The sequence below is a fragment of the Anomalospiza imberbis genome, chromosome 2 (genome assembly GCF_031753505.1).
Source record: "Anomalospiza imberbis isolate Cuckoo-Finch-1a 21T00152 chromosome 2, ASM3175350v1, whole genome shotgun sequence".
NCBI classification, from domain to species: Eukaryota; Metazoa; Chordata; class Aves; order Passeriformes; family Viduidae; genus Anomalospiza; species Anomalospiza imberbis.
Window position 1 is genome coordinate 67,639,162 of NC_089682.1, and position 26,557 is coordinate 67,665,718.

Sequence of the window (26,557 nt, forward strand, 5' to 3'; positions counted from 1 at the left end):
AGACTATAAGGAAGTGTTTTAAACACTGCAGGGCACTGTGTTTGCATTTAATCTTTTCTTTTTTTATTACTTTCTTTTTTTAAAAAAACACTTTTCCCCAACCTGTCAGTGTTTGCTTTCCAATATTTGTTTATGCTATGTAAGCTGTAGGTTATTTCTGTTAGAGACCCTAATTTCCTCCTCTGCTGGGACTGTGGTGATAGCCCCAAGGAAGTTTACACTGAGAGAAAAGCATGACAGGCAATGAATTAAGTGGTTCAGAAAGAGATACAATTAGCTTTCTCAGCGGAGGAAAATTAAGATAAAAAAGACATTCTTGGCAGTTCTACTCTCCTGTCTCCATCTCAACATGAGAAAATGGACATCAAGAGACAGTCAAAGAAAATAATCATCAATATTTGAAACTTGCTATGACATCTGATTTATTGACACAGGACTAATACCAAAATCTGTCCTTTCTTTTTTTTTTTTTTTTTTTTTTTTTTTTTTTTTTTTTTTTTTTCTTTTTCTTTTTTGGTAGCCAATTCCTCTGCTGACTGAGCTCAACTCATTTGCTTCTACTAAATGTTTGCTTTTCAAGCTGCCCTAAAATTAGATGGCAGGAAGCCTAGAGCTCCTGTGTAGGCATCTTCCTTACCAACTCCTAAGCTGTGAAGCACAGAAATGGTGTGTTTGTTCCAGTGAAGAAAGCCTGGCCAACATTTCCACAAGACTTAGAGATGCTTTGCAACCCAGCATTAGTTTCAAAGCTCCTGGACTGATCAGGACTCATATGCTGCAGGGAAAAATCCCAACCTAACAGAACAGTAACACCAGTACTGAGGAGACAGATCCTGAGAGGTGTTTGAGCCCTAATTTTTGAAAATGCCAGATATTTCTACATCTGATGACTAAACTACTAAGCTGTCCCTTCAGGCACTGGTGGAAGTACTTATTTTTAATACATGCTGCCTCCAGGCAGAGGCAAATAAAATAAAAGAGAAAGGACAAGTGTCCCTTCAAATAAGAAAGTTGTTTGTATAGTTCAGACTTTGCACTATCAAATGCATGTGGCACCTACAAAGAGAGTCAAAGCTTTACAATCATGGTATTTGTGAGACCAATTATTTCTTTGCATTTATAAATACAGAGAATGCCATGAACATTATTATTCTTTGATGGCACACTTTGGCCTGGAGAAATGAATGCAGGAATATTAAAGACATGGGTTGCTACTGAAAACTGAAGGCATCTCATTAAAAGTTTTTAAAAAGAAATGTGGAGTAGTTAGGAGAAAGTGTCCACTTTTAAGTCTCTTTTCTTCTTCCTCCCCAATTGTGCTCTGGACCATGAAGATTAAGAAAGTGTTAAGAATGCTTAATAAAGGATTTTTCTTTACAGCAGATTGTAAAAAGTGTAAAGGAAGCTTAATTTGATTAAAATAATAATGACATTTACCAAAGCAGAGACTCTTTTTCAAAAAGGAAGTCTACGTGCAAACCAGTAATTTTCACACTTTCACAAACAGAAGGCTATTCCATGACAAACTATAAAAGGCTGAGTTCAGCTGTCCTTGGGATTTACAAGGCACTAATAACATCTCCCATAAATTGTTTACCACACCAGCAATACATTCATATAAATGCCACCATGGTGGGTGAGTGATGCTACTCTGAGAGGGCTCAAATAACCATGGAGTCAATGCACAACCTTTTCACCATTTTCTTTGGTGATGTCGTATCTGAAATAAGACAGGGATAAAACCTGGAGCCTCTTAGAAACAAAGGCATCACAGATAGGACATCTACTTTATTAAGACAAATCTGTGAGGAAACAGTAAATTATTCCATAGTCCACCTGTTCTGAGCACCACAGAGTTCCGCACAACCGACGGTGGCAGTGTGCAGTACAAACCTCCCAGGACTGACCCCAAACATTCCAGCAGACATGCCCAAAGCTGGATCTTGTAGCATTCTACAGACTCTGCAAAAGGCAGCAACTCTCAGCTTCCACTCAATTTCTACTGGCACATGCAACCTCTTATTTCAGAAAAAAAAGGCTACAGGGCGGCACACCCTCACTGAAAAAAAATGCCAACACCTACTTTAAAATAGCCCTTTTAAATTCCAGGATCTCTTCCAGCCAGTTTCATCAAACTTCCACTTAATTTTATTTCTACAGTCAACAGCCTCTTTGCTCAAAAACCTTTTAAGCCATTATTTCCTGAAGTGAAATATAATACATCATTATCCTATATCATAAGAAAACACAATACAATACTAGATCGATACCTCAGTCTGCTCAGCCAGCCACAAATCTTCCTGTCCTTATCATTCAAATAGTGAAATACCTCATAGAATTATAAAACAGTTTGGCTTAGAAGGGATCTTAATGATCTTCTAGTTCCAACCCACTCGCCATGGGCAGGGACACCTTCCACTAGACCAAGTTGTTTAAAACGTCATCCAGCCTGACCTTGGTAGAGATGCCTAAGGTTCTTCTCTTTCCCAAAAAAAAACTCTTTACCATTTCTTATCTTTCCCACTCAGTGGCTTTTTTTTTCCTTGAAGTCAGTTGCACATATTTGAATGATGTATTTCCTCTATCACTTCCCCATCTGCAACTTATGCATTTTTATGAATTTAACTCCAGTGAACAATAAATTTGGAGCCAGAAGAAACAGCAAGCAGTCATCACACAAACTTCTTCAAATGCATCTGCCGTCACTTTGGTACAAGAGCAGTCAAACATCCTAGTGCTCGGTGGGGATCCGTCCTCTGTTCCAGCTGACATACCAGAGAGTCTCTGACGAGGCCGGTGAGAAAAAAAGCTTCATCTTTCCTTTAGGAAAAGGATCTCGAACTTTTTTTCTGCTCCACACTTCTCATGTTGGTCAGAACTGCAGTCCCATGGTAGCAAGCTTGATCCAGTGCTTTCCCAGCCAGACTTGAAGTGGCCACCAAGGACCAAGTTATCCTACCCAGATGGTGCCATTAACATGAAATCACAACCTCATTGGGGACGCTCCAGACTTCATTTTATATAAAGCTAACTTGGAGAATGAGGCTCCTTTGGAAAGGAAATGTTAAGAGGACATTTGCTATCATAATACTACTGCAACAGTGTATTAAAAATCTAAAACATCACTATTTTTCATGGATTCAACGTAGTACACATTCCCTGTCTCCCAGGAGAGCACATCAGGTGACAGGGCTCTTAAGGCTGTGGGGCAGGCTATGGCTGGGACCTGCTCCAGCTACGGCTGAGACTTGCCCTGGCACTTCTGCACATGCTCCCTCTGGATTCTGGAGACAGGGGAGTGAGAAAGAGACACAACTTCAGCAATGAGGTCTTGATCTTGCTCACAAAGATGACAGGATTTCTCTTTGACCAAGATTCACCACTCTAATTGTGTCTACAACTACCCAAAAGAAGGTTACAGACAGGTGGAGATCAGTCGTTTTTCCCAAGGAACAAGTGATAAGACAAGATAAACCAGTCTCAAGTTGCATCAGGGAGGGTTTAGATCAGATATTAGGAATAAATTTCTTCACTGAGAAGGCTGTCAGGAGTTGGAGCATGACCAGAAACACCACGAGAAAAACCCAGCAATCATCAGTAAAGAGTCTTACACCATGCAAATGATCAGGTTACTTTGTCTCCGAGTGCCCCTGGGGCCCTCCAGAGGAGGCGAGCAGGTCCAGAGCCTCCTGCCCTCCCCCTCCCAGCTGTCCCTTGCCAAGCCCAGGCACTGCCAGCAACATAGCATGGGCTCCACAGCTGACTGGCACTTTCCCAGGAAGAAAGATTTCAGTTTGGTTTCAATTAAAGAAACTATTCTGAAGACAATTTAGTCCCATTTCCAGACACAGTGATTTCCAGCTCCCCCTCTTAGAAAACCCCTCTCCAAATACTGCCAGTCTCTGGCCGCTCCACAAGCAGTGCTCTTTTTAGGCTGTGGACGTTAATCAAGCTGCTCTTTATTTTTAGATTTTCTTCATATGACTTTACGCCACAAACTCTATTAACATTATGCCTTGGAACCTCAGAGTTATTCACAGATCAATCAAACTGACAGAAGATGTTCTTCCTGCCTTGGGAGAACTGAACTCAGCTGGCTTTTTAAGAGCAAAGCTGAGAGAAGAAAAAAATTTTTAAAAATACCCCTCACACCATAAATCAACCAATTGGACATCTTGGCTGTGAATGAAATTTCTCTGAGGAGGTGGGGAGGAAGGGAACAGAGCAGCAATTTTTCCCCACTGCCCCCTGCCTGTGTGCACAGATTAAACACTCCTCTGCACAGAGGATTGACTTCAGGCAGTGCCCAGTGCAGGCAGAGGAGCAAGGACCCACCTCTGTATTTCCAATCCATTTAAAAATACACTGTCTCACACTCTTGTTTCCTTATTCTGTCTCTCTCAATGTACCAAAGGGTATTGCAGCTGCAAGAAAACTCAACCTCTGATCTCAGCCCAGCCTAACAGGAACCTTCTAATTCACCCAGCTCAAAACTGAAATATTCAGCTGATAGGCTGTGACCTAGGGCTGCTGCAGGTATGGTGAGCCCTGCTGCAGGGACGAGGGAAGGACTGCAACACCACGCTGCCCTCCAGCCACATGTCTAACCCATGCCTAATCAAATGCTTCACTCTCCCCTTCCCCAAGCAGGATGAAGAGAGACTGAAAATAAAAAAGTCCATCACTTCAAACCCTGTCTATTCTGTTTACTGTACTGAGGCTGGCTCTTGAAAGCACCCCCCTCTCCAAAAACAGAAAGAAGTCACAGGTCAACAACACGCCCTGTACAAGAGGCTGAAATGTATGTAGATTTCCTCACCAACACTCAAAAGTGCTTAGTAAACTTCTGCAATGTAGATTTTTGTTGACATTTGGAGGCACAGAGGTAAACCATTAATCAGGAACATGAACTACTGCATATCTCAACCGGTGGAAGAGCAAAAAAGATGCCAAATTTGTAGATGCAAATAAAGACTAAAGATATGCTGCACCATTTCTGATTGGCAAATTCAGATCTGCTGCTGTGACCAGTGAAACCTTAGATTACGCAGAAGGAACAAATTATACACTTATTTTTTCCTCCATGTGTTTACACTAAGCACAGCAGCATAGCCAGTGACTATCACAAGCCCCATGCAAGTGCTCACAGTGCCACAGGCAGATGGGGAGAGACCCAAAGCAAGGAGTGAAGTTCCAGCTCCTACAGATACCAACAGCTGTAGCACCATTGGAGATACGCAGGGAAGTGTTAGCAGCTACACACCGTCTGCTCAGACACAGCAATACAAAACCTGGCTGGGGGTAACAGGACAATTTTTCCCCTTTCAAAGCTAAAGTCCATGGCTTACTGAATGTTCCTCTGTACATGAATTTCTTCACATTCACTGGAAAGTGCTGAGTACTTTTGCCTGCTTTGCACCTTCAATGTGAGACACCTGACCAGCTTGTGTTCTGCTACCACTTGAAAAAAAACCACCTAAAATAAACAAGCCCCAAACACAAAAGAGTAGAATACAGTAATTTACCAACCCTTTGCTAAATTAATGCAGACTACAATTCCACCGAAGAAAAAGGATAGAAAAATTTGGCTATGGAAACATTCCTCTGTTTGGAATTCTATGCACTGACACGTAATTGGCTTAGTCTTAAGACTGCAGGAACTTAAGTAACAACTTTTGTAAAAGCTGCAAACTTCTGGACAACTCTGTCACAGGGCAAAGTAAGGTGACATTGTCCAACACTTCTCCTTTTTCACATTTATAACAAAAGGGATTGCTCTGAAATTTTTCACCATGAACAACTTTGCAAGGCAAACCACAGTCCAGAACAATACATTCCTATTCCAAAAGTGTTTCAACTGATCTGTGAGCTATCCTCCAACCCATGGAAATGAACAAAAAGCAGCAAGCAATAGGCTCTATGTTCACACAGGCAGCTCCCAGAAAGACACAAGTTTCTTCTCTGAATATTTTTGTCCCGTTACCAGTCATGAATTACTGGTTCTGCCATGTGAAAACAAACAGGGCTTTTGTTATGCTTTCTAAAGTGTTATATTTACCCATCCTGGTTATATTTTTTCTTTTGGCTGCTCATCTGATGATTAAGGAATGATAAGGATTCCTTACTGCATTAAGGAGGTTTAAAATGCAGTGCACAGCCAGGCAATTGGGAAGCAATTGCTATGTTTCTAAAGTGAACTTTAATCTAGAAATGCTCATAAAAATCATATTATGGCAAACGGAAACAATAATGTTAATTAAATAATTTGCATTTACATAGCAATCGGTCCCAAGGGCCAAGCATATAGTAGCACAATTCACATGAAGTACACCACGTGCTCAGCAGCAACAGATTTTTAAGTTTTGACCTGAAGAAATCCAAGTGCATGCAACATCTGCTTTCTCTTGCACCTTCTGCCCTCAGCCCCTGCATAGGCAAAGGCAGCCACCAGTTTTTGGCTGCCTCACATTATACAGAAGGACTTTCATGCTTGGTGGTTAGCTGTCTGAGAAGCATCCACTCCCCTGGGCCGTTCTGTTTTGTTTTGCTAAGCCACAGTACACAAGTGGCAACAGGTTTTTGTTTAGCAAGATGCTCCTGCCAACCACAACCACCTTGCATAACTCGTCGTGCCAGGTCCTCTTCAGCCAGCTGGGCGCAGGACAGCTCCTCTCCAGGAAACACAAACACAGACAGGACCTTCCACCCTTAAGCCTTCTTTCTTTTCTTCAGCACAAGCAAAGGTATCTGTGGAGACACTTAACACCCACAGCTAGTCTAATTCAGTATTCCTGGTCAGAGCGGTTTTCAAACATGACAGAAATAACTGCATTGCAAGAGAAATTAATTCTTTCCAAGATCTTGCCCATTTAAAGAGCAATGCCAAGCTCCTTAATTTTTTGCAGGTCTCTTAACAATTTAGGAAAAGAATTTGCAGTGGCAAGAACCAGAAATTCCAAAAGCACATGATTGCTTGTAAATGACACTGTCAAGATTTTAAAAAATACATTTATATATATATATATATATATATATATAAATGTATATATATATATATATATATATTACACACAGTGTCTTAAAAAAGCATAGACAACCCCATCTTCATTTGTGGTTTTTGTCACATTTTCTGCCCCATTTATTATCTCTGTCAGGGAAGCAGCACTAGCTAATTTCATTATTTGTTCATATCCAATTTGACTTTTTGGCTTCCTTCCTATGCCCTAACAGAGTTGCTCTGTTTCCAAAGAAGGGAAAATAGTCATTACATTACTGGAGAGCAGACAGCTTCCTCAAGTCCACTCTAGCTCCATGGGAGGAAAGCTCCAAGGCATTGCTGGGATAACATATCCAATCCTCATCTTCTTTTGGCTTCTGCTGGCTACACAAACACACCACAGGGACAGAGGTGCAGAATGAAACACCTGCAGACTTTCCTCCTAAGTGAGCACTTGACACTGCATTAATGCAAAAGACTTCAGGTAGTTCCACACAGGAGTAGCTTTAATCTGCATTACCCAGTGAAACTCCCATTAAAACAAAAGGATGCATTAAGTAAGGCAGATCTTCATATGCAGGGAAGATCCAGATGTTTTGTAACACACCCCTTCAGCAGGCCTATCTTGCCTCTTTGTTTCTGGAAAAAATTTAAAAAGCCAAAAAAGCCTACAGGAAACAAAAACATACAAAAAAACAAACAAACAAAAACCCCAAACAAAAACAAACAAACAAAAAAATCTTAATAAAATATAGGCCTAATCTAAGTCCCACAAGTTTAAAAGGGATTTGCATATGGCCCAGTGCTACCATAGCATTTTTCACTTCTGTTGGGCATTAAAGGAAATAACCAAATCTTGAAATTAGAGTTGAGTGTTCCTTGTGGCAGTGTTGAGGAACTGAGCCTTTTTCCTTGCCCCTTCATTTTCTTTTCATCTTCAATTTTGTTTGCCACTGCTAACTTAATATACAGAAGTTAATTTCTTTCCTGACTCGACGTATCACTAGGGGAATATTGAGTGTTACTGTGGCAGCTGGAAGTCATTACCTTTATACAAAAATTAACCTGTGGCACTAATCTCTTTACTTTTTTCTCTTTTTTTTTTTTTCATTTTTTATTTATACAAACGCACCTGCCTTATTAATACTGGAGGTGAAGCAATTGCTAATGCAAATAACTGAAATGCTAACTACATTAAATATGCAAATATATCCCCCTAAGCTTTTCCTTAAATCAATATAAATAAATTCTTGTTTCTTGAACTGCAGAAGTTTGAGTTATCCTAAAGCAATGCGGTGTGCACCATGAAGAGAATGGTCTTCCATCCTACTCATCTTTACAGCAAACCTTTCATATGAAATCAGGCCTCTTATTTAGGACAGCCTAAAAGGAAAAAGGGAAACTAATATTTATATTTCAGAAATGCGTATTATACTAAACTCTTAAGGAAACTAAATAAATGGACTGAAAAAGAGGAAATAACAGACAGAAAATAACTGAAATTGATGAATACACTGAATATAGTGTTTATATAAACTTAAGACATTCAACCCATTAATCCTAATTTCTGAAATGAACTCTTCCATGCCCAAGCACATACCAGGTGTAAACATTCAGGGGGAGAATCACCGCCCCTCCCAAAGACAGCTAATCAGAGTAATTTTATGTATGACACTCTTCTTCCATAAGCACTACAAGTGTGTCTATACTATTTTCCACGATGTTTAGTGCACACAAGCAGCAGGGAAAATGAGCTTGTGCTGAGCTCCATGCTGCTGCCATTGCTCGATTGCAGCTAGTTCTCAACACACCATTTAAAGCAAGCTGAGGTGTTTCTACACTGCAGTGTATTTTGGGGACTGCTGTACTCGTACAGATGAGGTAATAGAAGCAAAACTTTCAGGCATGTGCTCATCCCAAAGCTGTATAAAAAACTATCAGCCTATTTATTCTCCATTCAAAACCATTGAAACAGAGAGTAGATTTAGATTAGACATTACAAGGAAATTCTTTACTGTGTGGGTGGTGAGGCACTGTAACAAGTTGCCCAGCAAGAACGTGGGTACCCCATCCTTGGAGTATTTGAGACCAGGTCGGATGAGGCCCTGAAAAACGTAGTCTAGTGGAAGGTGTCCCTGCCCACAGTGGGGGACTGGAACTAGATGATCTTTCAGGTCCCTTCAGACCCAAACGATTCTATGAATTATGTTCAAACCAACACAAAGGAACTGGACAGTTTTTAATCAGAGATTAACTACTCTCACTTAAAACCAACCCACGTTAAGGCTTGTCCTGGGGAACGTTCCCACCCTCATCAGGGAAAAGCAACCAGCACCTCAGCAAGGCAATAAATCCCACGCAAAAAAGATGCCTCAAAAGAATGAACAAAACACTGCTGGGTACCAACTGTATCCACAAGGGAGAGAGGGGATGCTGCTGTGCCTGGCTCATGCTATGCTGCCATCTCATGAATACTGATGTTCAGCCAGATGAAGCCCAGCCTGCTGGACAGCCGACACAGCTCGGCAGGACAGCAGTACTTTCCATATAGTTAGTATTGATTCAGGTTAGTAAAATTAATCCCTGGGTCACTCGGGGGCAGCTAAATGTTTTCAAAAAAAGCCCGACATAATTAAAAGCATATCTGGACAAGAATGTGAGGTGGAAAATTAGAGTGTGTCTCTAAGTGCTCTTGTGTATTTTGCTACATTGAGATTAAAGGGCAGGTCACTCCCCTGCCAGCTCTCAGAGAGAGGGATATGTATTTACTAAGGCAGCTACTCAGGGCAAGTTACAGCTGGGAAAGTAATGCACTACCAGTCACCACCTTGATTTGCCCTCTGAAAGCCTGAGAGTTTACCTGACACTTCGAAACTGCAACACACACACTTGCCAACCCTGCACGCCCTTCTCCTGCATCCTCCTTCACCGTTCACTGAGCTCACTTGCAGAGACTTGTACTCCTCTTTACCTGGGAACTCCTCCAGCCTGGGGGCACATCCCCTTCCTCCAAGCATGGAGTGACTCACACTCCCAGTAACAGTGCCCAAGACACAAATTTAAGTGCAACCCAAAAGGACATCTCCACACCAGATGTGCAGGGAGACATGAGACTGCACCCCCAGGCAGCAGGTCAGGAGGAAGCTCTTTCATAGCATGCCAAGCAGAGATAGGGCCATCAGGTCCTGTGGAGGGACAGGACATTTTGGCCAGGACTATTAGCCATGTTTCTGATCAATGTCCTTCCCTCTGGTTTGGCATACAGCAAGAAGGGAGCTTTCAGCAGCCTGCCATCACAAGCCTTCAACAGTCTGAAATGCTGTTCTTCTCTAACACAATTCTGTTACTGTTATCACTCATAAATGAAAGTGATCAGACAATCATATAGAGTTTTAAACTTTTTCCTTAATTTCACAGGAAAATTTTACATACTCTTTTTCAGCTAAAGCTCTGACTCATTCTGTGTCCTGGGCATCTGTCCTGCAGCAGATGAGAAATCCAACACTGCAGCACCTAAGCATCTTGAAGCTAGAGTCTGAACTTGAACCTTGCTGCTGTCTTCTAGAACTGTTTGCAAAGCAGCTTTACAAGTGAGAGCTTTTTAATGTACTTAATTTTCTGCATCTTTTCCAATTCTACCTTTCTTCAAAAATATGATCCTTCACAAAAACCTCTCGAGATCCTACCTTTTGATTTTCTGGGATAACACTGTAGTGAAAAATACAGGGTCAAAGTTTGAGGATTTAAAAAGTAATACAACTTCTCTTCCCCTGACTCTTCTTTTTCTGCAATAAACTACTACTGGACTCCCTTTAAGATAGTAAGACTGCTTTCCTCTCACTATCCAAACTGCTTTGTACCCACCCACAAAACATGAACTATGTAACTCTTTACTGATGTTTTTTGGCATCTTTCACAGTGGCACAAGAACTAATGAATTCTAATGTATTTCTTAGGTTTCATCACTCAAGTTGTCATTAGAATAATTTTGATGACCACATTAATTTTCTGTTTATTTAGTTTTGCTAGATCATTACAGTTAATCTAAAGCAGTAAGGTTGCTACTCCTTGGACCCAGCGAATCTGACAAATAAGTGAAACAAGGACCATCACAAACAGTGAGGAAGACAATTTTTATTTTGGGTTTACTTAGGGATGATGTTTAACCAACAAACAGTTTATTAGCTCATAACTCTATTTTCAAAGGTATGGAAAAATCAATTCCTCAATAACTTCATTGCAGTCTGTTGTTCTTTATAATGTCAGAATAGGAGGCCATCTGATTCTACATAACCCATCCAAAAAATGTAGTGCGGGCTATGGCATCCATATTACGAAATTCTACTTTTGACAGCTTACAGAAAGCTGGGATAAAGCCTCTGTCTTCTCCCCTCACTGGTTTTGACACAAGCTGAAGATTTCTGACATTGGGCTTCAAAATGAAACTGTCCTGTTCCATATTTAGATAATGGGAGCCTGTGTTCAGATGCCAAATCTGCAACGTTAGGATCATCTCCTGCCTTCTCTGCTGCACAGGCTGCTTGTCTGGGTCTGTACCTACTGGTCCTTCTGTGTCCATACATACCTGCACAGCTGAACTGGCTTTCACTGGGAATGAGAGTTAAATTCCACTAAAAGCAAAACCACTCCCTTTCTCCCAGAGAAAGAAATAGAAGATTGCCCTGCTCAGAACACGATCTAACAGAACAAGAGACAAGTGCAGATTATGGGCTGAATCTACCTCAGAAGTGTTACTGAAAGCTAAGCAAACCCAAAATAAGTCAGACTTAGAGTTTTTAGTGCATCAGTACTTATAATTTCAATGAAATGTATACAATGCAGGATGGACTAACTTCCTCCTTCTCTCTAAAAATGACCTGCCAGACTGATAAAAACAGTACGTATAATTCAGGTCTACCTTTCAGGACATGAGAAGTTTAAAATGAAAAAAAGAAATAAAAACATATCACAGACTGCCTTTCCCTCTGCAAAATCCCACAGAGCTCCCTCCAGGTCATGGAGATAGCAGTTTGGGAAGCCAGTGACCCCAACACTGAAGAGCACTTACCCATGGCTCCCAGGGAAGAACCTCTGAGACTCTTTCTGGACACAAGAACCACCAAACCAAGCAATGCCTGGGCCATTGACTGAAGGAGTGCCATACTGCTTGCCACATATAGTTTGTTTGCTGCTCTGACCCAAACGCCAGGGAAGGCTGGCATACTCAGCTTTGACTCCCTGCAGAAAGGCAATGCCTCTACCTTGATGGCACCAAAATTCCACAAAGGAACCAACTGGAAGGCAATGATAGCTCAGAAACTAAAGAATTCACAACTTACATTTAAGATATAATCCCACTAACTATTACTCAAAATTTCTGATGGTTTTGTCAAACACTCTGTTACAACTACCTGAACAGATACCCTAGAAAGGTGAGGGTTGATCTTTTCTTCGATGTAACAAGTGATAGGAGAAGAGAAAAAGGCCTCAAGTTCCAGGGAGGTTAGATAGGAAAAAATTCTCCACTGAAAGGGTGGAACAGGCTGTCTAGGGCAGCTGTGATGGAGTCATCATCCCTGGAGGGATTTAACATTTGTGTAACTGGCGCTTAGGGTCTAGTGGTGGACATGGGTCAATGTTTGGAGCCAGTGATCTTAGAGGTCTTTACCAATCTTAATGATTGTATTATTTTGTGATTCTATGAAATCATGCAGGAGCTCCTGGCAGGAACAGAAAACACTGAGTTCAGGGTAATGCCTTTGGGTGTTCTGTGCTCTTTCCTTTTCAGCCTGGAGGCTCACATCATTTCTGTTGGAAAAGGTCATTGCCAAGGGGTAGCTAAGCAACAGCTTAAGAGTTGTGGTGGTCAAAAAGAGCCACAATGTTTTAAATTACCTTTTCAGTAAGTGATGGACAGTCCTCAGAACACCCAGTGACATCCCTCACAGGAACCCAGTTAACGGAATTTATTTTTATTTCTTAAGTAGTTTCCATATTTGAGCCAAATGAAAAAAAGAAAAAATACTGAATAAACATAGCAGAGGTACTTGAATTGCTCCCTGTATTACACCAAAAATTCCAACTTCTCCAAGAAAATACTGGGAGGCCAGCGCTCAGAAGAGAACTTGATCTGTGCTCCCTTTTGTGCCACTTTGGAGCCCCCATCTGCTCCAGCTAGGGCAAGGAAAAACAGTCTGTCCACTTCTACAACTGCACAGGTGGAGAAGTGTCCAGGGGCACCAGCCCCAAACCCTTCCACATCATGGACCACAGGTCAGTGTGGCTGGAGATCCTCCACTCTTCTGATCTCCAACTGCTGATGCATGAATGCAGATCTCAGCTCCAGCTGTGCACCCAAGCATTTGCCAGACAGTTCTCTGGTTATCTGTACAGCAACTGCATTAACCCAGTCTTTGCAACACTCTGGCTATGTTGAAGCTTTGAGCTATACAACTTTCAGTTATAGGGTTGGGTTCCCACTTTATTTGCTTCTCTCCCAACGTGCAGATCACTGGCTTACCACAGCTTTAAAAGGGAGTGCAGGGAGCGTCCACTCAACATGCAGTATCACTGCTGAAATACAGGTGCTGCTATGCTGTCACTGCCTCTGGGGCTGGAAGGCCTTATATTGGTATCCTGAAGCACTTTCTGCAATTCAAGCACACACATATTAAGCACACAGTTCAGCAACCAAAACTTTAAATGCCTCTTGTGCTTTATCTGCACTGTAGCTCATCCACCTGAAGCATTTCCTCTTTGGCACATGGGCAATCTGACCAACCTGCACAATGCTTGGTGCCCAGTAATACCAAAAACCTTTGGGGTCTACTGAAACAGAAGTAATGATAGCAGGCAAGTCAACCAAACCTTTCAGCATCTCTTCCCCAGTCAACTCCCGTGCCAGAGTCAGAGACAAAGGAAAGGGGTGAGAAACACAACACATTCTGGCTGCTGGATCCTCAGTACCCTCAGCTCTCAGCACGGCCCTACAGCCATACAAACAAACGCCAGCAGGGCAGTCTGTGACCTACTTTCCCTCCCATGCATGGGGAGCTGTGCCATTGTGAACCTGCCACTGAATTTCAGCTTCACAACGATGACAAGAGGGAGCTCAAGCGGCCACATGCTGTGTGACTAACACTGACACAGCGGCTACTGCCCTGGCATCCATGTCTTCTACCGGGGAGCCTCCACCGTGCCAGGCTCCAGCTGCTGCAAGAGGCTGAGGTATAGCTCTCCAGGGCAGCACGGCAGCAACCCACACATCTTCCCAGAAGCTCTGTTTCTCCCTCTTTCCCCTCAGGATCTGCCTGGAAGACTATCCCTAAGTCACTTCTCTGAAGTTTCTTGCACACTCTGCCTTTGAAGACCTTTACAGTGCTGAGACCATAGCTGCCTCCCAGCTGTCTGGCATGGAAATGACAATGCCATTCCATTAATGCCACAACCAGCCCAGAGAGCCAACTGTATCCTGGCTCGCATCAGAAGAAACATGACCAGCAGGCTGACAAGACAATTCTCCCCTTCTACTCTGCCTCGTGAGACCCCACCTGAAGTACCTCATCCAGCTCAGGGATTTGACCAGAAGAAGGATGTGGATCTGTTGGAGTGAGTGCACAGGAGGGTCACAAAAATGATCAGAGGTCTGGAGCCTGTCTGCTATGAAGAAAGGCTTAGAGAGTTGGGATTGTTCAGCCTCAAAAAGAGACGCCTCTGGTAAGACCTCCTTGCACACTTCCAGTACCTAAAGGGGGCTTATAAAAAAGAGGAAGTAATTTTTTACATAGATAGAGAGTGATCAGACAAGGGGGAATTGTTTTGTACTAAAAGAGGAGAGTCCTGGGTTGTGTCAGGTTGCTTTAGGAAGAAATTCTTTACCCTGAGAGCAGTGAAGAACTAGAAGATGTTGACATTGTAGAGAAGCTGTGAACATTGCTGCTTAGCAGAGTTTTGAAACAACCTAATGGGTGCCCAAATATGGATTTTAGCCTAACTTCAAGCACACAAATTTGACTAAGCAGGCTGAGAGCTCACATTAGGATCTCCAACCCATCTGTGCAGCATCTGCACTTCTAAGAGCTCACACCAGAGAGCTGAGCCTCCTCCAGACATCAGGAAGCTGGTCCTGAAACAGGAGCTCCCTTGACCCACTGTACCCACATCACCTCTGAGCATGGCGTTTTGAGGCATGTATAGGCCACTGCTATTCCAGTGACACATCCTCCAGACCAGAGCAAGTCCACTGGCTGAAGAGGGTGACCTCAGCCCATCTGCACAGACATGGTCCTGCTACAACAGCTTCTGCATAGCAAAAATGCCTCTCCTCTGTCTAGGCAGGTCTGAACTCAGGCTCATTGAGACCTGGCCATTTTCAGTTCCCAAATCTTGTTCATCTTTGGGAAGGATGAGCTGGTCAGGCAGCCTTTCCTGAGGGCTGATGACAGTATTTTCCTGCATTATCATTTACCACTTAGCCTTGCAGCCCAGGGGGAAATTTCAAGTCTATACAGACTTAAACCCAATACAAATGGGGATCTATTATGTTAACTCCAAGGCAAGCCTCATCCAGCACCTCCATATAATATTAAACTAAAGAAGAATAAGAAAGGAAGTCTCCTCCCAGTTTTACAAGAATAGATTGATCTTTAGATGCTTTCTTTTACCTCCTATGACTACAGAATAAGAAACAGTCATTAGCTCCCACCAAACATTGTGCCTAACTATCCTGGTCCACATGCACTGAAAGCTATTTTAATATGTTGATAGTTTGATACCTACTGAGGGTAGCAGAGTCCCTGAAGAACTCCTCCTCCCTTTCCCGCATAGGGACGTGTTGTGCAATACTAACTTGGTATTCCACAATCCTTTTTTTAAAAAGAACACTATGCTATTAGTGTAATTATCTGATTAATCTTTCAGCCTCACTTTGCATTAAATAAACACCTGGATGCAAAATGCTTTTTCCTCAGAGTGCACCTCAAGTGTTTATCCAGCACACTAATGCAAGGGATACCACCAGCAGTCCAACTGGTGGTCAAGGAAGAAAGCAAGGACTACTGAGCACGCCAGGGACAAGCAGGTATTAAAAAATACTTCAAAGTAAAACCACAATATTCATTGCTTTATACTTACAACCTCCTCAGGATGAGACAATTCCCATTTTAGAACTATAAAAAAAACTTTAAATGAATCTGCTGGAAATACGTGCACACACACACACACATAAGCAATTTGAGTGCCTTACAGAATTTAAGGTTAACAGCACATTGCTTGACTGCTCAGTTCAGGCCAAATGACTCCTGGATCTAGTGCACCACTTTGAACTGAGCCACACGACCTCTCAGAGAGGCACCCAGTTGTGAAAGCAGCTGACAGCCATGAATCATATTTTTGGATAAATTCTTCCTAATCATTAATTGCACTCACTGTGAAAAAAATTTGAGTGTGCCTTATTTTCTTCAGTGCTGCTAGTACCACCTAGTCTGAGTAATATTCTCCCTATGCTGGTACAAACAGACCTTGAACAAATACCTTTTTCATTACTACTTTCAATTCCATCAGAGTGGGATGTAGGGTTGTGGGGTTTTTTGGGTTGTCTGAAAAACAACGTCTGCTTTCTGGCTTGCAAAATTACAGGGTTTGGTTATCAGGTACAATTTCCTTAAGCTCCCAATTTTCATTCACATTACCTCCTCCAAAGCTTTTGCTTATAAATCATTTGCTCATAAATGGTGTAAACAATATGAGATGCTGAAACGTTCCTCCCACTTTCCATCCAGCAAAGGTGAGTGGAACACACACAGCAATCAGAAGGATATGGTGCAATACCTGCCACTCACCGTTAATAAAATGCTGGGCTTGTAAAGGTCTTCAGAGAAGTGGAACCTCTGATACCTCAACTGAAAGATTTCCCTGAATCGATGGTCAGGATAAGGCCCTGCTACAATGTTTCAAAACTTACTGTGAAGCTATTTAAAAAAAAATAAAAGCCGTGAAAACACAAGACAGCCAGAAAGCATACAGATTCATTCTTCAAACTGCACTAAGACAGGAGAGTTCAAGATAATTATTGCCAATAATATACTACCAGCATATTACCAGCACCTTCTGCTGTTCTCCACTCCTGGGTGAGGCTGCAAGGCAGCTCAAACAGCTCTTGCAACCTTAAAACAATTCTGCTTCCCACATTTAAAAGACTTTTATTAAGACAGTCAATATTTTAAAGAAGAAAGCTTATCTTGTTTCTCCTTTCACATCAACCAAGTGCAAAGGAATAAAATGAAGCGGGAGTTTATTATCGTGCCACCAGGACAGGCACCACAGGGCACCCACTCACACGCCTCTCTCCTCACTCAGTGCAGTGTCCATTACCAACATTTTCTTTAGGTATATAATTAATGTAGTGATGCACAACAGGCCAGTATCTTTGGAATAGAATGTCCCTGTCACACATACAGAGAAAGAAAAAAAAATTATTTAATTACTGTGCTTACAAAGTAATACACACCAGAGTAAAAGAAAAAGTTTTTAGCTCTCCTGAAGCAACAATCTGCCCCTCCATCTTCAGTACTTCAAGCAAAACACAAACAAAATCACATTCTCCATCTTGTACCTTGCTTTTGTTGTTGTTGTTGATAAGTTTCAGCAAAATCCCTTCAGGCACATCAGAATGCTGCAAAGGCATAATTAAACTTTCAACAGCCATGAATGATACTACCTTTCACAACAGGAATGGGTAAGAAAGTTCCATACATCTGTAAGGACCAGATCGGCTAGGTGCAGCAAGAATCAGCCCCTCATTTGATCTTTCATTGTGTGAATGTGTAGCTAACTGTGATTAATACTAAGCATAAGAGATGTAATGGAAACCCTCATGTAACAGCAACACTGGGACAATGGTGAACCTTGAAAGACTGCCAAGGTGTGCTACCATCCATCCATCATTCTCTCAGACTCTCTGCAGAAATCTCCTAAGGCTGGCAGAAGCTCCCTCTGCCCTCTGAGAGATGACTTCCTACTCTTGTCCAGAACAGTGAAAGGCACAAAGACAGAATCACAGTGTCAGTTTGTGTAGTCAGCATTGCACTGAGCTGCAGACTCAGTCTGGACATTTTTGGTATTTTCTTTCCTCCTTCCCATGTCCATTATCACCTAAGGTGGATGGTCTCATCCTACACTCATGATGTTTTCCTGCAGTCTGAGGAACCTGCCAGGCACCTTTCCATCCAGCTAAAAATCCATCCTCAGCACCAGAAATGTAGAAATGCAATCCAAAGACAACCTATCATACATCTTTTCAATAAGGTGATCCATTAACTTGCAAAACTAAAGAGAACTTGATTTGTAATGAAGTAAAACAGCAACATGGCAACCTGCTCAGTTGAAAATCGCTCCAGATACATCTGTGCTGAAAAGATTCAGCTCACTTACTCTGAGTTCTCACCCCCCGACCAGTGCTGACTAATAAGCTATGTAAACATGCAGTCTGGTGCCCAAAATTTAAAATCCTTTTTTTTTTATTCACCTCCTTAGTTGATGTTATGTTTTAAATTAATTCCTGAATCACAGTCTCTCAGCATATTTGTAAATTCCATCTACATTTATCAAGATTCAGGCTTTAACCAAGATATTTAAAATCTATACCTATTTGTTACCACTACTAGTGCTGAAATTCTTGTAGGCCTACATGCTTATTTGTCAGATTAGTTTAGTCAGCATGGTGGATATAATGAGGCACAGTGCACTTCAGGTTCATCTTAACATTAGAGAGAGCCTCTGTCCCATGCAATCACTGCAGCACACAGGCATGTCTTAAATGAAGGAAGATCTAAAGGCTGGAACTCAACATATCCCCAGCTTTCATTTAGACTATCAACAAAATCATCTGGTCATCTCTCCTTTCCTTTGACAGCTGTAATATCTGCAATTAAAATTTGAATCAGTGGGGGCTATTTTAAGAACAAAGAAGGTATTTCAGCTCAGTAGAACATTGACAGATTGGGTAGGATATGCTACAATTGGCCTTCCAGCTCATTAAACCAGCTTTGCTGTGGACTATTCGTCCTGAAAGCGTTCTGCAACTTTATATACACAACACAAGCACCACTCACAGCATCAGTGTTTGCTTAAACTCAGCCAGCTTCACGTTGCCCTTGCACATGAAGAACTTGTCACAACAGCCCTTCAGGATCAGATGAATGACTGAAGCCAAGAAGAATTCAAGGGAAGAACAATTCCTCTCTGAGGACTGGGAATGGCAATAACATCCCCATCTGCATGAGGCATCCCAGGAATACTGTTGTAGTAACCAAACTGGTCAGGAATTTGCTCCACACTGCAACTGGGAGTCACCCTATGAGGTTCTCCTGCTTCTCCTCCTTTTCCATGGCAGTGACAACTACTGCTTCCCTCCTCAAAAACCCTACATACCACATGGAATCCCATCAATAACTGAATCCCCCAAAAGAATAAAAGCAGAAAATCATTTAGGTTGGAAAAGACTTCTAAGATGATCATGCTCAGCTATTAACTTTGAAACTGATTTTAAATGCTACAGTACTTTTTGTCTGTAAAGACATTTATAAAATGTAATGGGGGGGAGGGGGAAGTACAGATCTCAGGAAAGATCCATAGTCTTTTTTGGAAATGTTTTTAAAATGGAATTTGGAAGAACACACATTCCCAATCAGGAAGGTGAAAACAGGTATATCCTGTGAGCTGAGGGAGTTTCATGCAGTTAAGGAAAACAGAAAAAAAATTAGGCTTAACTTCACTAATTTTGGGAATACTAGACAGTTAGAGAATCCAAGTCAGTATTTGTATTTAATTGCAGATTCTATCTATTTAGAAATGTGTTCTCATGGGGCCACATGCAAAATACCTACTACAGTGCCAGATTAAGGTAGACAGGCTTTTTTTAACAGTTTTCAAAAGGTGTAAAGAAAAAACCAACCAGAAAAACCTGAACTCTAGGGAAAGTTGGACATTTCTTTCATTTAGTTTTTGAGCTCCTTTCATCTATTTTTTCACCTTCCCTTTCCTGAGATTTACTTTAACAATATCCAGTTATTAAATGCACCAGATAGCATGAAAGACGAGACAAGTTTGCAACACATGACAGTGAAACAAATTAAAATAGTGGACGCTGTCAATGCATGCCTAATGCCAGTGTAATGCCAACCCCCTGTCCTGCTATGATAGTACACACTGAAAAGCTAGATACAAGCACATCCCAATGAAATTTATCATAATTAATTTTTTTTAATACATTGTAACATTTAACTTTCCTGCACTCTCTCCTAAAAAAAAACCAGCTATATTCCAACTGCCTTAAAAATGGATATTGCTAATATTGGATAGATTGCTCAGACAAGTTCTGGACGTCCCATTCCTGGAAGTGTTCAAGGCCAGGCTGGATGGGGCTCTGAGCACCCTGGTCCAGTGGAAGGTGTTCCTGCCCACAGCAGGGGGAGGTTGGAACTAGATGGTCTTTCAATGTCCCTCCCAACCCAAGCCATTCTATGATTCTATCATATATTGATGTAGCAAAATTGATCAAATAAATTACTGTTTTATCAGGAAATATAGAAATTTGTGAAGCATCACACTGCTTATTCCCCTCACACAGCACTTATCACTTAATTAACAGAAGCCTACAAGAGTTTATCTGCCCAGTCACTGGGGCACGGTGGCACCCGAGAGGCATCTTGGAAGCTGAGAGATCCATGCCCTTTTGAACCAACAAAGATGTACTACCCTGAAGCTCCTAACATGGCAGCAGATATCTCTGTTTAGGCAACACAACTCCAGCCTTCATGCCTATTTAAGCATTGTAGTGCTCATTGAGCATTGCACCAGTTGGCTCTGGGCCTCAGTCATTTGTGTGCCCTCCAAAACGAGCCCATGAACGTTGCCAGTACAATGGATACCAGTCAGAAGCTTTTAAAAGGAGTCAAGATGGAAGAGGAATACAGACTGCATCCAGACACTGTCAGCATCCAGACACTCTCAGAATGACAGACAGCTGATCAGATAATTCCTTAACCCAAAGGAAAATAAAATCCTCATGAATTTTCATAATGCATAAAGTCATTACAAAGAGCAAGGATGGGATAACGTGCTCTCTGCCAGTGTGGGAGTACTGTTTGGGTCCCTGTATTTGGCACCATCTACTGCACCCATCACTTGTCTTCCAGGAAGAGATTAAAAACTGAAGCTCTGAGAACAGGCTTTCACTAGATTAGCTCACCAATTCTCTTTTGCTTGCAGATCACATCAATTAAGCACAGAGCAAAGACAAATGTACTGACCTGGTATGAGGACAACCCAAGTTCAAGCCCCTTGCACCATTTGATTCAAAATAAGCAGGCTGAGAAAATGGGCTTGAGTCAAAAATCGCATCTGAACTGCAGCACCCTGATACTTCTGGTTTTATGAAAAGGAAGGAAAGCAGAACACATCTGTACTGTTACAGAGGAAAGTCTGATTTAAATTTTTTTCAAGTTACTGAAAACCCAACTGCATTTCTCCCATCAGCTTGACACTCCCCAGCAGAGATAGCACAGGTAAGAGCACCTGGGACTAACCTGGTCCTGCCAAGTTGCCAACATTCACAATGACCATATGTCTGTATAATCTTTTGTAGTTTCCTTTGCCTTTCATGCCCCTGAGTGAATAGTCAAAAGGACTTTTTCACTGCTGGGTCAAACACTTCTCCAATTCTTTGCCAGCAAACTAGGAAATTCATTCGCTCTTTCACATATCCAGAGAAAAATGCAGGAAAGCTCTGAAGAGCTTACTGCTACTCCATGAAAAGTGAGAGGGTTACCAGCTTGAGTGAAAGCAGAACATGGGCGCTGAGCCATCACCAGCACAGCCAGCTTGAAAACACCACTGCATGCAAGGAGGGGTTTTCTGTGTGGGCACAGGAGGAGTGAGACAAGCAAGCAGGAGGCAGAACATATTCTGAAATTAGGGATGCTACCAGTGAGCTGGGCCAACCTGCTGCTTCCCAGAAGTGGTCACGGAAGAAGCTGCCTATGCTTGGTCAGCACAAGCAGTACTGCTGAGTGCCTCATCTCAGTAGCAGAACTCAAACCCAGAAAATTTGATCCTAGTCTTCATCTCTGCAGCATCAGTAGTTTAATCACTACAGCCATCTCTCTCACAGAAGGATAAAAATTTGGCACCAGTCATGCAACACTGACCATTAGAAAGCCACTAGAAATGCCAACTTTATCAGTTTAAATGCTCTCTGTTCATGGGCAATTTCTCAAAAAAACCTATCAGGAATAAGGTTTAAGGAATAAAACCAGCAAGAAACAGAAGTGGTTTTTTTAGCTGTTTTTTTCCCCAAAGATATCCTTAGTTGATGTCAGGCAAATCTTACTGGTGCCCTTTCTTAAGGAGAAGCTTTCTCACCTCCAATGCTATCTATCCCTTCAGGTGGTGCTTAAAAGCTTAAAAGTGAGGAACTAAGGTCACAGTGACAGTGTTGGTAACAGATCAGGCACTGTAACAGAGAACGCGTAATGTAAAATGAAGACTCTGCTGCATTACCTCATCTCAGGTTTAATACTGTAAGAATTTCTTCTTAAGAACACTACAGGTAAACTGGATTTGCCTGAATAGCCTGTGTATGGTATCTCTTTACATGGAGGCTTTGAGCTTCCTGGTTCACTGTTCCATTACCCTATGGTGGTAAAAAGAAAAAAAAAGAAAAAAAAAAAAAAACTATTAATAATCAAACATCAAGCAGACAGAATAGTCGGGGTGCAGAGGATGACAGGCAAACTTTCAGAGACAAGTCCACACTCCCACAAAAGCCATTTGCTGTCAATCTACGCAAAGCAGTAACCACTCTGTTTTCTGCATATCATCAGATTCAGAAACCAGTGGTTTTAACCACAATTCATCAATGGACTAGAGAAGTTCAGACAGCTCCGAAACCTTTTCCTGCCTCATACAAACAGGAGCCAGCCTTTGCCTATTCAAAGACAATACTGTCATTTTTATTCACATGTGGCATGTGGAGAGTTGCCAGGCACACCTTGAAAAAAATTCATCAGACTCCCTATCTCTCATAGTCTCCTCTGCTAGCTTCAGCTTCTCATAGAGAAATGAAATAGTTAACTCTTGCATTTGTTCTTAGCAAGTTTTGGACTACACTTTGCTATGGGCATGCAATAGCTGCTCTCTCCTCATCTCATTAAGGCTGCACTGATGTTCCACATACTGAGGAAATAGGTCTTGCTTTATTTTCATTCAATGCTATGCCAAGTTCAAATTTAAGAAGATCACAATGGTTTCTCCAGCACAATCAGAAATGAAGAATAACTTAAAAACAAACTACAAACACAAAATGTTATTTCAGTTTTCCTCTCTCAAGTCTAGCACTGAAGAGTAAAAATGTCTGGATCATTTCCACAATGAAAATATGCAAATTAATTACCTTCTTATGTAGATTGATGCAAGTTATTTTGGTTGAGAACAATGCAAGTCACCCACAGTTTACAAAACAATGTGTCAATAAAATGAGCTAGACCTGCTGAAGAAATTATTTGTTGTAGCTATTTTTGCACATGCATAACTTTGAATTACCATTTTTAGAAAAAAATACCACTTTCACGTTCTGATCAGCAACTACTAAGTTGAAACTTGTTTTTCCTCATGTATTAAAGAAGCTATTAATGTACCAGGCAAAAATACATGTAGGAAGGTTACACAGAGCATATTACCACCCTTCATGATCCCAGCAAATGAAAAGTGATAAAACTGAAAAAAATTACAGAAAAAGCTTTTTTTATCACGGAAAAAAATGCTTCAAGGCATCAAGCATTACTACTCTCTCAGCAAGCCCTCTCTTCCTCCAACCCCCCAGCATATTTGCATGAAGAAAACAAACCTGTATAAACAAAATGTCAGTACAGATGAAGCCTCACTTTCCATTAGAGCTCTACAGCACTTCATAGGATTTTCTGTAAGGGCCAGAGCTGCCTGCTGCTACAGCCTGACCTGTGACACCAACAGCCACCCACCCTGGTCAAGAAGCAGGACACAATGCCACAATACCACACCCATGCTGGGGAGAGCAAGAGGGACTCAGCAGAGGTGTTGGTAGAAAGCAGGTTCAGGGTTGGAGATGATGAGACAGTGACGGTTAAAGACAGTCACACAGTCAGAGGTGTGACTACAGCTATCCGTAAGATGCCAGTGGTTAGGACCTGCACGTACATCACCCTCCCAGCATGCCCAGCTCAGGGCACGCATCTCAAAGCCCTTACACAGTGATCCCATAAAAATTAAGGGCCTTGCCAGTTTGCTCTTTTTAAAATTTCGGCAAACTAAAATGAGTCATAAGTACCAGAAATCTTCAAATATGCAAATATATACTGCAAGGAATCAAAACATTTACCCGACACCTGCTTGCTGGAGGATTTAACTCAGTCAACAAAATTTTCGGGCAACTCTCTGCTGAGTACCCAGCTTCTTGTCACCATCTCAGCTTCTGGGGATGAAGAATCTGGGATTCTTGTCAGAAAACTGTCTCCCACTCCTATCTCTTGTGTTAACTTTCAAGAGCAAGATGGGAGAAAACTGTGAAGTTTCACATTCCTCCGCAATCCAAGTTTCTGGAGACAGCTCACTTCGTCACCTCCTCCCTACTCTGAAAGCTCCTCCTGAGCCAGAGGTATAGGAAATCTCATTTTATTAACTTCCCTGAACTTGCAGCATCCTACATTACCACTTCTCTTGAGGATAGCTCTGGTATCACTCAGTGCTGCTTGCTGCTCCCCAGAGTGACACCAGCTATGAAGGGCAGCTCAGGGACAATCCCTACCAGTCACAAAGCTCCCAGTATCAGCTGCAGAACAGACCGTGGGTCCTGTTAACTCCACTCTCCAGCTGCTAGGAGAAGTATTTCAGCTGCTGATCTGCATTACATGAAGTTGTTGCCCTAGAAACCTAAGTGATATTACAAATTCAAGCTAAAAAAAAAATGTTTTTGCAAAAACTACGTACTTCTTGCTATACCTTTTCCCCCTCCCCGTATTTCTGAAAAGGCCTAAAACCCAATAAATGCAAATAAAATCACAGAAACACATGAAGAAGCCTTCCAATTACAGACAGGGAACAATTTCCACGCACTAATATTACCTACATCTTTTTGGACATCGGATTGAGACTTGGCAAACTAAAACAGTTATTGCAATGGGGTTATATTACTCAGGTCCAATTAACAGTGGATGTAGAAGTGAAATGAGATAAACACTACTTTATTTTAGAAGTCTTACTGAGTCTGTGACATTACCAAAGATCAAAAGAAGCATCTTGAGCAAGATATTCTCACTGCAAAATAAATAAATACATTTTAATGAGAAGGAAAATATCCTGTGTGTCAAGAATTAGCAACTTGAATGTGGAGCAAGACTCCCTGACTGCAATGGAAAACAGACCTTAAAAACACCAGATTAACCAGAAGCTTGCAACATCACTTCTTAAACCTCAAAATACAGAAGGAAATGTAAACTAATACATATTCTATTTCTGCAGGATACGTATTTTCCCTACTCACCTCCTTACAGACGGATATTACTTCTCCACAGGTGCATTATCTCTCTGTATTTCTATTTCAAGTAATAAAAAATTGTATTAATTTGAGGCCACCATAGAAACACGAAAAAAGTCCCAAAAGTCACCTCCCTGCCTCCTCAAAAACTTAGACCAGATATATCAGACTGAAGACGCTACAACAGGAAATCCAAACTAAAAAAAAATCTGAAACAATCTAAAAATCTAAATAACTAAATAAACAAGAAATAAAAAGTAAATAAATCAATCAGAATATCCAAATAAAGAAAATCCAACAGAAAATTTTAAAAGGCGGATATAACCTGGTTTTTCATATCTTTTATAAAATAGGCAAAGAGAAAAGCCTTCAATCTCTTAAAAATTCTTGAAAAATTAATTTCAAAGATGACTGAATAAGATCACAAATTATGGGTTATACCTTTACTGTACAAAAAGCAAGACAGAAAAAACCACCAAAATATATTCCAGAATTCTTTTCAACCACTGACTTGCTAAAACTACAAGAGGCAAAATCATGGACTGATCACAGGAAGGAATACTCCAGCCTAACTGCAACCTGGACTTGCATTAGAAATACCCATAATTCATCAAAATAAGATACACACCAAACCATATAATATAATGATTTTTATCTATTGGATTGACTCCTCTTGAAGTGAAACACAGCTCTGGAGCAGTGTTATAAAACCAGTGATATCACAGACTCCAGTTTCACATGCTTCGTTTTCATGAACACGCCAAGTATTTCTCCCTTTCAATTTTAGGCTTAGATTTTATAACAAACATAAAACTTCTCTCAGACAGCTATATCTCATACTGTAGATTTTATTAGGCTAGTTTTTCACTTGTATTTGCTTACTACCACGTGAAATCCGTAGTTCTGCAAAAACATAATTCCGTGCTTACAACTGGGAATACCCGACGACCTGATGCAGGAGTGCCATGCCTAAAGAAGCTCCTGCCGTGGCA

At 41.5% G+C, this 26,557-nt stretch overlaps 1 protein-coding gene and 1 long non-coding RNA gene across 2 annotated transcripts in view; both read right to left on the reverse strand.

Annotated features, from left to right (window-relative positions):
- The window catches only part of FAT3 (FAT atypical cadherin 3), a 398,878-nt gene that overhangs the window by 356,508 nt on the left and 15,813 nt on the right, over positions 1 to 26,557 (reverse strand). The window lies entirely within an intron of this gene.
- LOC137469118 (uncharacterized) lies at positions 6,181 to 10,139 on the reverse strand. Its single transcript, XR_010996348.1, has 3 exons — positions 9,943 to 10,139; positions 8,345 to 8,380; positions 6,181 to 7,636 (listed from the first exon to the last, which is right to left on the reverse strand). It is a non-coding gene; the product is annotated as an uncharacterized lncRNA (long non-coding RNA).